General features: G+C 37.5%; 1 protein-coding gene across 9 annotated transcripts in view; it reads left to right on the top strand.

Annotated features, from left to right (window-relative positions):
• The window catches only part of MEI4 (meiotic double-stranded break formation protein 4), a 374,155-nt gene that overhangs the window by 88,626 nt on the left and 270,013 nt on the right, over window positions 1-15,516 (top strand). The gene's annotated exons all lie outside the window — the stretch shown is intronic.

Below are 15,516 nucleotides of genomic sequence, written 5' to 3'. Positions count from 1 at the left end.
CAGCTGCTTAGGAGAATGAGGCAGAAGAATCGCTTGAACCTGGGAGGCAGAGGTTGCAGTGAGCTGAGATCGTGCCACTGCACTCCCGCCTGGGTGACAGAGCAAGACTCTGTCAAAAAAAAAAAAAAAAAAAAATTACAGCAAAAGGAGAAAGAAAAGCCCTGTTCTGCGGTACAATATAGGATCATCTGTTTCTTGTTCTTTTTTATTCGCTATAAACAACAGTCTTTTGGAAACTTTATAATTGCATATACAGCCTTGTCATCTTAGTTTCTAATTGAATATAAGTTATATGGTTTTGCTTGTGTGTACATAAAAATAAAACTATCAAACGAGGCAGAGCAAGATACCCGAATACAAGCCTCTAGCAATTGCTGTACCCCGTTTGCCTCCACAGGAACACTAAATTCCACACAGGAAAGGACCTTCATAAGAACCAAAAATCAGGTGAGCTATAATAGTACCTGATTTTAACATTAAGGAAAGAGGCATGGAAGAGGGCAAGAAAATCTGTCTTGAATTGCCTACACCACCCCTTCCCTATTCCCTGGCAGTGGCCATATGGCACAGAAAGATGATCTGTGTGTTTGGGGTAGAGAGAATATACTGATTGTGGGACTTTGCTTTGCAGCTTAGTGCTGTCCTGTCAGTGGGAAGCAACAGGGGGCAGAACTCAGCTTGTGCCCATAGAGGGAACATTTATACTAGGCCTGTCCAGAGGCAAATCATCCATCCTAGCAATTGGAACCTGAGTTTTGGCAAGTCCTGCCACCATGGGCTAAAGTGTTCTGGGGTTCTAAATAAACATGAAAGGCAACCTAGACCACAAGGACTGCAATTCCTGCACAAGTCCTGGTGCTGTGTTGGGCTTGGAGCCAGGGAACTTGGAGTGCATGGAACCTAGTGAGATACCAGCTGAGACAACCAAGGAAGTGCTTGTGTCACTCCTCCACCAACCCCAGGCAGTACAGATTGTACCTCCAAGACCCCTTTCATCTGCTTGAGGAAGGTGGAGGGGAAGAGGACTTTGTTTTGCAACTTGGATTCCAGCCCATCCACAGTAGAATAAGGCAACAGGCAGACTCCTAAGTCCCCCATCCCAGACCCTAGCTCCTGGATGACATTTCTAAACACACCATGGGCCAGAAGGGAACCCATTGCCTTGAAGGGAAGGGCCCAGTCCTGGCAGAATTTATCATGTGCTGAATAAACAGCCCTTGGGCCCTGAATAATTAACATTGGTAGCCAGGCAGTATTTACCACTGGCCTTGGGTGCGACCCAGAGCCATGTTGGCTTCAGGTGTAACCCAGCACATTCCCAGCTGTGGTAACTTTGGGGAGAGACTACTTCTGCTTGAGAAAAGGAGACAGAGAGTAAAGGGGTCTTTATCTTGCAGCCTGGGTACCAGCTTGGCCGCAGTGGGGTAGAGCACCAAGAGAGCACCTGGGATAAACAAAATCAACAAACCTTTAGCTAGACTAAGAATAAAGAGAGAAGACCCAAGTAAATATAATCAAAGACAAAAAAGGAGAGACATTACAACCAATACCTCAGAAATTCAAAGTATCATTAGCAGCTACTGTGAACAACTATATGCCAATAAATTGGAAAACCTAGAAGAATTATATAAATTCCTAACATATACAACCTACCAAGACTGAACCATGAAGAAATTTAAAGCCTGAATAGGCCAATAACAAGCAATGAGATTGGAGCCCTAATACAAAGTTTACAATGAGAAACATTGCTCAAACAAATCATAGATGAAACAAACAAATGGAAAACATCCCATGCTCATGGACAGGAAAAAGTATTTAAATTTCTATACTGCCCAAAGCAGTTTATACATTCAATGCTATTCCTGTCAAAATACCAATCACATTCTTCACAAAAAAAAATTTTAAAAATTACACAGAACCAAAAAAGAGCCCAAATACCCAAGGCAATTTTAAGCAAAAAGAACAAAGCTGGAGGCATCACATTACCTGTGAACCACACTGCAGGGCTACAGTAAACAAAACAGCAAGGTGCTGGTATACAAACAGACACATAAACCAATGGAATAGAATAAAGAGCCTAGAAATAATGTTCCACACCTCCAGCCACCGGATGTTTGACAAAGTAGACAAAAACGAGCAATGGGGAGAGGACTCCCTCCTTATTAAATCAACTCAAGATGGACCAAAAACTTAAATGTAAGACAAACAAACAAAATAACTACTAAAACCCTGGGAGATAACCTAGGAAATACCATTCTGGACAGTACCTGGTGAAAATTTCACGCTGAAGACACCAAAAGCAATTACAACAAAAGAAAAAATTGACATATGGGATCAAATTAAACTTTAGAGCTTTTGCACAGCAAAATAAACTATCAACAGAGTAAATAGGCACCCTACAGGAAGGGAGAAAATATTTTCAAACTGTGCTCTGTCTAAGTCCTAATATCCAGAGCCTATAAGGAATTTAAACAAATTTACAAACAAAAAACAAACAACACTATTACGAGTTAGAGAAGGACATGAATAGACACTTTTCAAAAGAAGACATACATGTGGCTAACAAGCGTATGAAAAAGATGCTCAGCATTACTAATCATTAGAGAAATGCAAATCAAAAGCACAATGAGTTACCATCTCAACCAGTCTGAATGGCTGTTATTAAAAAATCAGAAAAAAACAGATGCTGGCAAGGTTGTGGAGAAAAGGAAACACTTATACATTGTTGGTGGGAGTGTAAATTAATTCAGCCATTGTGGAAAGTATTGTGGTGATTTTCTAAAGAACTAAAAATGAATTACTGTTTTACCTGGAAATTTCATTATTGGGTATATACCCAAAGAAATATGAATTATTTTACTGTAAAGACAGATGCATGCATATGTTCATTGTAGCACTATTCACAGTAGCAAAGACATGTAATCAACCTAAATGACCATTAACTGTAAACTAGGTAAGGAAAATATGGTACATATACACTGTGGAATACTATGCAGTCATAAAAAGAATGAGAGCATGTTCATTGCAGCAGCATGGATGGAACTGGAGACCATTATCCTTGGGAAACTAACAAAGCAACAGAAACAAACTATTACATGTTCTCACTTATAAATGGGAGCTAAATAACAAGCACACATGAATACAAGGAGGGTAACAATAGACACTGGATCCTACTGTATGGTAGTTGGTAGGGGGAGGGAGAGGGCTAGAAAAAATACCTATTGAGCACTGTGCTTAGAACCTGGGTGATAAAATAATCTGTACGCCAAACCTCCATGACATGAGTTTACTTATATAACAAACCTGCACCTGTACCCCTAAACCTAAAATAAAAGTTAAGAGAAAATTATACACCTGAAATTCTAATTATAGAAATTTACATTATTATTTTATACATCATTCTTTTTGTGACTATCATAAAATAACATTAAAGTGAAATAAAAAGATAATTAATGGTGAAATTAAAAAGTCTCCCCGTAAAGAAAATCCCGGAATCAGTGACTTCACTTCTGAATTTTATCAGACATTAAATTTTGAACTAATGCCAATCCTGCTCAAACTCTTCTGAAAAAATAGAGGAGAAGAGGATACTTCCAAACTCATTCTAAACGGCGAATATTACCCTGAAAGCAAAACCAGACAAAGACACATCAAAAAAAAAGAAAACAACAGGCCAGTATCCCTCATGAACATTGTTACAAAATCCTCAACAAAAATCTAGCAAATCAAATTCCACAACACATTAAAAAGGTCATTCATCATGACCAAGTGTGATTTAACCCAGGATGCAAGGATGGTTCAGCGAACACTAATCAATCAATGTGATACATCATATTATCAGAATGAATGACAAAAAAACATGATTATTTCAATTGATGTGGAAAAAGCATATGATAAACTTCAATATCCCTCCAGGATTAAAACTGTCAAAAAACTGGATATATTAATAGAAGGAACATAACAGAATAAAAGCCATATTTGACAGAGCCACAGCCAGTATCATACTGAATGGGAAAAAACTGAAAGACTTTCCTCTAAGATCTGGAAGACAACAAGGATATGCACTTTCAACATAGTATTGGAAATTCTAGCTAGAACAATCAGACAGGAGAAATAAAGTGCATTCAGATTGGGAAGGAATAGTTCAAATTATTTTTGTTTGTAGATGATATGATCATTTATTTGGAAATATATAAAGACTCCACAAGAAAACTGTAAGAACTGAAAACAAATTTAGTAAATTTGCAGGATTCAAGATCAACAAGGAGAAATCAGTAGCATTTCTATATGCCAACAGTGAAAAATGTTAAAAAGAAATCAAGAAAGTAATGCCATTTACAATAGCTACAAATATAATAAAAGACCTATGAATAAACTTAAGAAGAGAAAGGTGTCTTCAATGAAAACTGTAAAACACTGATGAAAGAAATAGGAGAGGAAACACACAAAAAACAAAATATATTTCATGTTCATGGATTGGAATAATCAATATTGCTAAAATGTTCATACTACCCCAAGCAATCTATAGATTCATTGTAATCGCTATCAAAATACCAATGGCATTTTTTCACCAGAATAGAAAAAATAGTCCTAAAATTTATATAGAACCACAAAAAACCCAGAATAGCCAAAGGTATCTGGGGCAATAAAACAAAGATGGAGGAATCACATTACCACTATACTGGAGAGCTGTAGTCATCAACATAGTGTTGTACTGACATAGAAACAGACATACAAATCAATGGAACAAAATAGAGAACCCAGAAATAAATCTACCCATCTACAGTGAACTCATTTTTGACAAAGGTGCCAAGAACATACGCTGGAGAAAGAACAGTCTCTTCCATGAATGGTACTGAGAAAGCTGGATATCTATATGTAAAGGAGTGATACTAGACCCCTATCTGTCAACATATACAAAAATCAAATCAAAGTGGATTAAAAATTAAATTTAAGATCTCGAACTATGAAGCAACATTGGGGAAACTTTCCAGCGCATTGGTCTGAGCAAAGGTTTCTTGAGTAATACCTCACAAGCAAAGGCAATCAAAGCAAAAATGGACAGATTGGATTATATCAAGTTAAAAAGCTTTTGCCTAGCAAAGAAAACAGTTAACAAAGTGAGGAGATCACCTACAGAATGGGAGGAAATATCTGTAAACTACTCATTTGACAAGGGACTAATAACTAGACTATATCAGCAGCTCAAACAACTCTATAGGAAAAACATCTAATAATCTGATTTTTGAATGGGCAAATATCTGAATGGACATTTCTCCAAAGACATACAAATGGCAAACAGGTATATGAAAAAGTCCTCAATGTCATTGATCATCAGGAAAATGCAAATTAAAATGATAATGAGATGTAATCTTACCCCAATTAAAATGGCTTTTACTAAAAAGACAGATAATAACAACTGCTGGTGAGGATGTGGAGAAAAAAAGACCCTTGTACACTGTTGGTGTAAATGTAAATTAGTACAACCACTATGGAGAAGAGTTTAAAGGTTTCTCAGAAGAATAAAAATAGAACTTCAAATGATCCAGGAACCCCACTGCTAGGTGTATACCCAGAAGAAAGGAAATCAGTACATCAAAGAGATATCTGCACTCTCATGTATACTGCAGCATTCACAGTAGCTAAAACTGGGGAGCCATCTAAGTGTCCATTGCCAGATGAATGGATAAATACAATGTGGTACATACACAGAATGAAGTAGTAGTCAGCCGTAAAAAAAGAATGAGATCCTGTCATTTGTAACAACATTGATAGAACTGGAGGCCATTATTTTAAATGAAATAAGCGAGGCCCAGAAAGACAAACTTCACGTGTTCTAACTTATTTGTGGCATTTAAAAATTAAAACAGTTGAATCTATGGAGATAGAGAGTAAAATGATGTTTACCAAAGGCTGGTAAGCGAGGACCTAATTAGATTGTTGGGACATAGAAGGCCTAATGCAGGAAGTAGCTTTTAAACAGGATGAGAGGAAGTTAAGTAGGTAGAGTTGGAGTAAGAATTTTTGTGCTCTAACATGTCATTCTAAGACAGTTATCATAGCATATATGCCTGAACCAGGATGTTATTTGAATATTTGAAAGGAAGCAGTGTTTTCAGGTTGAGAAAGAGAAGGGTAGAGAGCTGCAGCTCTCCACTCTCTACTCATAATGAGTTTAGAAAAATATAGACTGGAAAGGATTGGTATGTTGCCTACTGTATTAGTTTTCTATGGCTGCTGTAACAAATTACCACAAACTAGTGCCTTAAAACAACATAAATATATTCTCTCACAGTTCTGAGGCCAGGATTCTTAAATAATAGTGTATACAGGGCCACATATCTTCCTGTAGCACGAAAGGAGAATCTTTCCTTGCCTCTTAACATCTTTTAGGGTCAGCCAGCATTTCATGACTTGTGGCTGCATCTCTGTCTGCTCCATCTTCACATAATCTCCACCATTTGTCTGATATCTCTCTGCCTCTCTCTTACAAGAATATTGCAATGGCATTTAGGGACCTCCTGGACAATTCAGGAATACCTCTTCATTTCAGATTCTTAATTTAATCACCTCTGCAAAGACACTTTTTCTTTCTTCTATCATTCTATAGGATTTGGGGGAACAGGTGGTGTTTGGTTACATGAATAAGTTCTTTAGTGGTCATTTCTGAGATTTTGGTTTACCTATTATTCAAACAGTGTACACTGTACCCAGTGTGTGGTCTTTTATCTCTCATTCCCCTCCCACCCTTTCCCCCAAGTCCCCAAAGTCCATTGTATCATTCTTAGGCCTTTGTGTCTTCATAGCATAACTCCCACTTATGAGTGAGAACATACAATGTCTGGTTTTCCATTCCTGAGTTACTTGACTTAGAATAATGGTCTCCAATACCATCCAGGTTGATGTGAATGCCATTATTTCATTCCTTTTAATGGCTGTATGGTATTTCATGGTACATTTATATACCACAGTTTATTTACTTGTTGATTGATGGGCATTTGGGCCAGTTTCATATGTTTGCAATTGCAAGTTGTGCTGCTATAAACATGCATGTGTAAGTATTTTTTGTGTGTGTGACTTTTATTGTGACTCCTTTTCCTCTGGGTAGTTACCCAGTAGTAGGATTGCTGGATCAAATGGTAGTTCTACTTTTAGTTCTTTAAAGAATCTCCAAACTGATTTTCATAGCAGTTGTACTAGTTTCCGTTCCTATCAGAAGTGTAAAACTGTTCTCTTTTAACTGCATCCATGCCAACATCTATTATTTTTCTATTTTTTGGCCATTCTTGCAGGAGCAAGGTGGTGTTGCGTTGTGGTTTTGATTTGCAGTTCCCTGATCATTAGTGATGTTGAGCATTTTTTCATGTTTGTTGACCATTTGTATATCTTCTTTTGAGAATTGTCTGTTCATGTCTTTAGCCCACTTTTTGATGGAATTGTTTTTTTCTTGCCGATTTGTTTGAGTTCATTGTAGATTCTGGCTATTAGTCCTTTGTTGGATGTATAGATTGCAAGGATTTTCTCCCACTCTCTGGGTTGTCTGTTTACTCTGCTGATTTTTTTTTTTTTTTTTTTTTTGCTGTGCAGAAGCAAAGACTCTTTTTCTAAATAAAGTGGTAACAGTCACAGATTCTAGGGACTTTATGTGGATATCTTTTGGGGGCTTTTTTTATGCTTACTATACCTAATCAGTATTAATTTTGACTCTTACCCTTTGATTTTAATAAAATACCTATGCCTTCTTCCAAATAGGCCATGCCACTATCCACAGAGCTCCTTGGTCTAAGGATAATTCTAATTTAATCTCCTTTGCCAGGTATAGAAACTTGGTGCATTTCAGTCCGGTGAGGCCCCAGAAGTGGCTTCCTTCAGGCTTCTGGGAACTTTTCTCCTCATTCTCTGGAAGATTATGAGAGGCAAATTCTATTTCTTTCTCTGGCTACTCTCTTGTGAAGGATGTAAAACTGGAACTCTTACAGTTATCTTGCTGCCATCTGAAAGGATAAGCAGCCACATAAAGAAGGATAAAACCTAGAGAATCAAAGTAAATCCAAGCCAGAGCCATGTTAAGTCAACCCTGAAGCCTCTGCAGTTTCTGGATTTCCAATGATATGAGTCAGTGCATCTTGGTACCATTTAAGGTAGTTGGGATTGGGTTTTCTGCAGCTTGCCAACACAAAACATCTTAACTAGCTAGGTCATGGCAAGGAGTTTGGGTTTTATTTGATATTTGATGGCAAGTCATTGATTGTTTTAGATTTTAAAACCTTACTTTAAATAGCATTAGGATAATTGATTAGCAAGATAAGAGGTAGCAAGAGAAACAACTTATGCTATATAGTAGTCCAGGTGAGAGTGGATAGTGGCTTTTTGGTGCTGTAAGTAGAAATGGAGATATGTATGCACCTAAAATATATACTGGGGGTAAAGTATACACTGGAAGCTTTTGCATTAAAGTTGGTAGATTGAGGACACAAATCTAAACTGGCCCCTATTGTGATGAAAATGATAGTAAAGAACTTTTTTAAAAAGGCACAAACATATGGAGAGCATGAGACTGTGCAACAGCAAAAAAATATTACAAGTTAGAAAGGAAATAGACAATTGATAAATCCCTTAGCAGACCCAAGAAAACAGAACCATGAAGGAGAATTTGAGAAAGCTGTTAACTAACTTAACACAGTAGAATCTGCAAAAGACTCATAAATTAGCTCTACTAGTTACCTCCGGAAGAGAGAATGGAAGCCAGGTGCTAGAATATAAAATAAGGAAGATTCGTCAGAAATGTGCTTTGGAAGCACTTAGAATCCTGGAGCCCCTCTTCTGCCTCAGGAAAGGGGAATTGTCCTCCCACAATCAGTAAAAGACTGGATATTTTTTCATTGGAAATAAAAAGTAGAATAAAATTGACCATCCCAAGAGGAAAGATACGAATGTATTGCTATCAAAGTTCCCCAAAGGAAAAAGAGCAGCCAAATCATCCTGCACTAAAGCTTACAGTGCACAAACCTCACCCACGAACCAAGAGCTTCTAGTTAGCTTTCAGTCCTTGCTTTAAGTATACCCATATAATCAGGATTAGCAGATATCTGAGGAAAAATCTTTTTTTTTTATTATACTTTAGGTTTTAGGGTACATGTGCACAACGTGCAGGTTTGTTACATATGTATCCATGTGCCATGTTGATTTCCTGCACCCATTAACTCGTCATTTATCATTAGGTATATCTCCTAATGCTGTCCCTCCCCCCTCCCCCAACCCCACAACAGTCCCGGGAGTGTGATGTTCCCCTTCCTGTGTCCATGAGTTCTAATTGTTCAATTCCCACATATGAGTGAGAACATGCGGTGTTTGGTTTTTTGTCCTTGCGATAGTTTACTGAGAATGATGTTTTCCAGTTTCATCCATGTCCCTACAAAGGACATGAACTCATCATTTTTTATGGCTCCATAGTATTCCATGGTGTATATGTGCCACATTTTCTTAATCCAGTCTATCGTTGTTGGACATTTGGGTTGGTTCCAACTCTTTGCTATTGTGAATAGTGCCACAATAAACATACGTGTGCATGTGTCTTTATAGCAGCATGATTTATAGTCCTTTGGGTATATACCCAGTAATGGGTCAAATACCCAATGGGTCAAATGGTATTTCTAGTTCTAGATCCCTGAGGAATCGCCACACTGACTTACACAATGGTTGAACTAGTTTACAGTCCCACCAACAGTGTAAAAGTGTTCCTATTTCTCCACATCCTCTCCAGCACCTGTTGTTTCCTGATTTTTTAATGATAGCCATTCTAACTGGTGTGAGATGGTATCTCATTGTGGTTTTGATTTGCATTTCTCTGATGGCCAGTGATGATGAGCATTTCTTCATGTGTTTTTTGGCTGCATAAATGTCTTCTTTTGAGAAGTGTCTGTTCATGTCCTTTGCCCACTTTTTGATGGGGTTGTTTGTTTTTTTCTTGTCAATTTGTTTGAGTTCATTGTAGATTCTGGATATTAGCCCTTTGTCAGATGAGTAGGTTGCAAAAATTTTCTCCCATTCTGTAGGTTGCCTGTTCACTCTGATGGTAGTTTCTTTTGCTGTGCAGAAGCTCTTTAGTTTAATGAGATCCCATTTGTCAATTTTGGCTTTTGTTGCCATTGCTTTTGGTGTTTTAGACATGAAGTCCTTGCCCATGCCTATGTCCTGAATGGTAATGCCTAGGTTTTCTTGTAGGATTTTAATGGTTTTAGGTCTAACATTTAAGTCTTTAATCCATCTTGAATTAATTTTTGTATAAGGTGTAAGGAAGGGATCCAGTTTCAGCTCTCTACATGTGGCAAGCCAGTTTTCCCAGCACCATTTATTAAATAGGGAATCCTTTCCCCATTTCTTGTTTTTGTCAGGTTTGTCAAAGATCAGATAGTTGTAGCTATGCGGCATCATTTCTGAGGGCTCTGTTCTGTTCCATTGATCTATGTCTCTGTTGTGGTACCAGTACCATGCTGTTTTGGTTACTGTAGCCTTGTAGTATAGTTTGAAGTCAGGTAGCGTGATGCCTCCAGCTTTGTTCTTTTGGCTTAGGATTGACTTGGCGATGCGGGCTCTTTTTTGGTTCCATATGAACTTTAAAGTAGTTTTTTCCAATTCTGTGAAGAAAGTCATTGGTAGCTTGATGGGGATGGCATTGAATCTATAAATTACCTTGGGCAGTATAATAATCTAATGACAAAACTTAGATCCTGAAGACAACTTGGGGGAACCAAAGAGCAGGCAGAAATGCAAAACTTACATTTAAAATGCATATATTCTCAGAAAGGTAAAAGCATGTTTTATAACCAGGAAAAAAAGAAAAATGGTGTTTTAAAATTTTCAGGGTATTAAAAAAACCTTTAAATTTAAAAAATATGGTTATGAAAACGCAAAAATTAATAACAGTTTGGAATGTTTGGTACATAAAAATTATGCCGATGAATAAAACAAGGTAATTATTAACAATAGGAAAAATGTACCAAAATGAAAAAGATACATAGTATTTTACATGGCTTGGCTGTGTGTAGTTTAAACATTGTGTAATAATATAGCAAAATTATTGAAGAAAAGTGTGTGTATATGTGAGACAGCAGGCAAGAAAGTGCGGGGCAGGGGGTGGTGGGGTGGGAAGGAAGGGAAGGAAGGAGAGAGGGAGAAAAGGGAGATTAGTAAAGGGCAAAGAAAGTCAAATTATAGGCCTCCATAGTAGAAAATCAGTATTTTTTATGTTATTGAGAATAATACAGGTAAATACAAAAACAGTCAGCTAGAAGAGTTGCAAATAGAAGTGATGGTGGAAAGTAGTAGGGTGTTACTTGCTATGGAATAAATGTTATAAAACTATCCTATGGCATATGTCTGAACAACTTTAATACGAGTAAAAATCCAGACTAGGTGTGGTGGCTCATGCCTGTAATTCCAGCACTCTGGGAGGCTGAGGCAGGTGAATTGCCTGAGCCCAGGAGTTGAAGACCAGTCTGGACAACATGGAGAAGCCCTGTCTCTACTAAAAATACAAAAAAAATAGCTGGGTGGTGTGGCAAGCGCCTGTAGTCTCAGCTACCTGGGAGGCTGAGATGGGAGAATCCTTGACCCAGGAGGTCAAGGCTATTGCAAGTCATGATTGCAACACTGCACTCCAGCCTGAGTGACAGAGTGAGACCCTGTCTCAAACAAATAAAATTAAATAAATAAACAAATACCAAAATCCAGTAAGTATTAGGGGGAGAATGTAAGGATTTGATATGGAGAAATAGACATCAACAGTATTCCTAGTTTCTGATCATTAACAACTGGGTGCATAGAGGTGCTATTTAGAGATATAAGAAGGCCTGGAAGGAGAACAGTCTTGGGAAAGAGAGGGGAGCCTAAGTTCCCTTTCAGACATATTGAGTTTAATGATAATTGTAAGATGACTGTAAGACAGATTTGCAAAGCAAAGCAAATCAGTGGCCTTATCAATCTGGAGCTTAAAGGAAAGTACTGGCCTGGAAATAAATTTAGTCTTTGTCAGAATGTAGAGGTTTTTTAAGGCTATGGGAAAACAAATCAGGATTAGGAAGAGGAGGACCTAGTACTGAGCCTAGAGGAGTGCCAACATTTAGTGGTCATGTAGAGATGAAGAAGCCTGCAAAGAAGTTAAAGAATTGGAAGATTAAAGCAATAGGAGAAAAATTAGGAAAGTATTGTCATGGAAATCAATAGAAGAGTGTATTTCACAAAGTAGAGTATAGTCAGCTTTGCTGCATGCTACTCAGAGGCTTAATAAGGTAAGAACTGAAAGGTGTTCCAAGTCATAAGCTTTTCATATGATTAATCTGTAACTGTGATAACCAGATAATTTAGTACCCTTGTCACAAATTTGCTGAGGATATTCTAAAATCTTAATGTGCTGGCAGTCTTATTATTACTTGCATATAAACAGCTTAATTTTCTGAGCTAATGCTGGGGAAGAATAGTATAAATAATCCAAAATAATAATTTAAAATTACATATGTATAAAAGTTATCATATTTCCATATGATTTTTTCTGAGCTTAAGACACATGTGCCTTTTAATTGCTGTTTCTGTTACTAGTGACTGTGAATATGCTATGCCATTTTACCATAGCTGTTTTTTTGTTGTTAATAATTTGCCCCTTTCAGCCAGGTTTTCATCTCCCAGTTACCTCTGTCAAAATACAAAATTCCCCCTTACTTCTATGCTTTAGTTTGGAAACTCTTAGAAACAGACAGCAGAGGAACATGGCATGCAGATGGCTGTGGTTGTTCATGTTCATTTCGAGAATTAACACTTTAAAACAAGCACTATTTTTCCTGATGAGAAAATATCTGTGACTCTCTTAACATAACATGATAGGCATTTGAAATTATTGGGAATGTCTGAAAGTCAGAATTTTAGTCAGTAGTTAACTAAAATGGATGGGTATTGGAAAATAACAAGTATTCTAAAGAGTTTGCAAAGAATGGAGACTTCTTTAGGTTACCTTAAGAAAAAGCAGAGTATTTCAAGGATCACTGCAGACCAGCTTGTAGGCTGACTACATGCAGTATTGGAATCCAATCTGAGTGGTGGGAAAAATTATAAAGTTATAGGAAATAGAAACAAACCTTCTTGGAAGGCTGGGAGGTTTGCGTAGCTTCAGTAAAAGATTTGGCTGAAGGTGGCCTAATCCTCTTACCTTGAGTTAATAGCTTAGAGTAGGTACAAAGGAATATAAGGGAGTTTATCTAAAGAGCTTGTTTACTCATGTGATCCTAAGACTGACCTTTTGCAGGCAGAACTGATCTCTCTGGGGGAGGGTGACCAGATTAATTACCCACAGGTGTGTTGACTCAAAGCCTTTGTCATTAAATCTATGCTGAATAAATGTCTGCAGGGCCAGCTAGTCAGGGCACAGCTGCCACAACTGTTTCTGTGAGCGGCCCAGGCCCGTAGCAGCTCTTTCACTGAATATTGGAGTCTGAGTACGTTATTCATCCATCATGCAGCCTGGGTCTGCAGGTCAGACCCTGGCAATGCAGCTGTGGGCACAGGCTTCTTTCTTTGACCTTCTCATGGTTTCTCTTTTCAAATTATTTATGTGCTAATCTATTAATTAATCTACTGTGTATCTCTTCTCTATATCATGACCTTTTGGTTCCCCCATATTTGAAACTAAACTAAGGACTTAGCACAGTCCTTAACATATTATAGTCCAATTGAATTAAGTGATTCTAATTCTAATATTATCTTATTGAATTGAATAGTTGAATTGATGAGTATCTAATGTCTCTTCTGTTAAAAGTGTATGTCAGGATCATCATGCCAAAATCATCAAGTATGCTCCAGTAAGCCATATATATGAATATTAATATTTATATATAGAATTTACTCTTTTTAGAAAAAGATGGGGAAGTGCAGTGGTGTGATCATAGCTCATTGCAGCCTTGAACTCCTGGGCTCAAGTGATCCTCTGACCTCAGCCTCTCCAGTAGCCGAGACTGCATGCACACAGAACCATGCTCAGCTAATTTTTAAAACATTTTTTTGTTTTTCTGTAGAGACAGGGTCTTGCTTTACTGCCCAGGCTGTTCTTGAACTCCTGGCTTCAAGTAATCCTCCTTCCTTAGCCTCCCAATGTGCTGGAATCATAGGTTTAAGCTACCATATCTTGCCAGATTTACTTTTAAAATAAAGTATGATAAAGTTAATCTGACACTACTATATTTACTGATACTGTTTCACATGATAATTAGGGATTGCTTTTGTATAGCTAAATGGACATCTCTTTTTCTTTTATTTTTCTAATGCTTATGACCTGTCTATATCAGTGCAGTTAGAGTTCCCAGAAAATGTGCATTATTTTCCTCTGCAGCATGTTAATATACATAAAAAACTTGCTATTCAAAATGTGGTCCATAAATGAGCCATGTTGGTATTACCTGGGAGTTTATTAGAAATGCAGAATCTCAAGCCCCATCCCAGATCTATGGAATTCAATTCTCATTTTTAATAATATCCCCAGGTAATTCACATAAACATTAAATTTTCAAAATATTTTGATTCTAATTTCTCACTCATTATGGTCTACATTATTACATTCTTTCTATGTGTTTTGCAATTATTTTATTTTATTTTATTATTATTATTATACTTTAAGTTTTAGGGTACATGTATACAATGTGCAGGATTGTTACATATGTATCCATGTACCATGTTGGTGTGCGGCACCCATTAACTCGTCATTTAGCATTAGGTATATCTCCTAATGCTGTCCCTCCCCCACCCCACAACAGTCACCGGAGTGTGATGTTCCCCTTCCTGTGTCCGTGTGTTCTCATTGTTCAATTCCACCTATGAGTGAGAACATGCGGTGTTTGGTTTTTTGTCCTTGTGATAGTTTACTGAGAATGATGGTTTCCAGTTTCATCCATATCCCTACAAAGGACATGAACTCATCATTTTTTATGGCTGCATAGTATTACATGGTGTATATGTGCCACATTTTCTTAATCTAGTCTATCATTGTTGGACATTTGGGTTGGTTCCAACTCTTTGCTATTGTGAATAGTGCCGCAATAAACATACGTGTTCATGTGTCTTTATAGCAGCATGATTTATAGTCCTTTGGGTATATACCCAGTAATGGGTCAAATACCCAATGGGTCAAATGGTATTTCTAGTTCTAGATCCCTGAGGAATCGCCACACTGACTTCCACAATGGTTGAACTAGTTTACAGTCCCACCAACAGTGTAAAAGTGTTCCTATTTCTCCACATCCTCTCCAGCACCTGTTGTTTCCTGACTTTTTAATGATGGCCATTCTAACTGGTGTGAGATGGTGTCTCATTGTGGTTTTGATTTGCATTTCTCTGATGGCCAGTGATGATGAGCATTTTTTCATGTGTTTTTTTGGCTGCATAAATGTCTTCTTTTGAGAAGTGTCTGTTCACGTCCTTTGCCCACTTTTTGATGGGGTTGTTTGTTTTTTTCTTGTCAATTTGTTTGAGTTC

Source organism: Symphalangus syndactylus, chromosome 4, assembly GCF_028878055.3.
Source record: "Symphalangus syndactylus isolate Jambi chromosome 4, NHGRI_mSymSyn1-v2.1_pri, whole genome shotgun sequence".
Taxonomy (NCBI): domain Eukaryota; kingdom Metazoa; phylum Chordata; class Mammalia; order Primates; family Hylobatidae; genus Symphalangus; species Symphalangus syndactylus.
The sequence above is the reverse complement of the archived record's forward strand: the minus strand, read 5'-3'. Positions and strand labels throughout refer to the sequence as shown.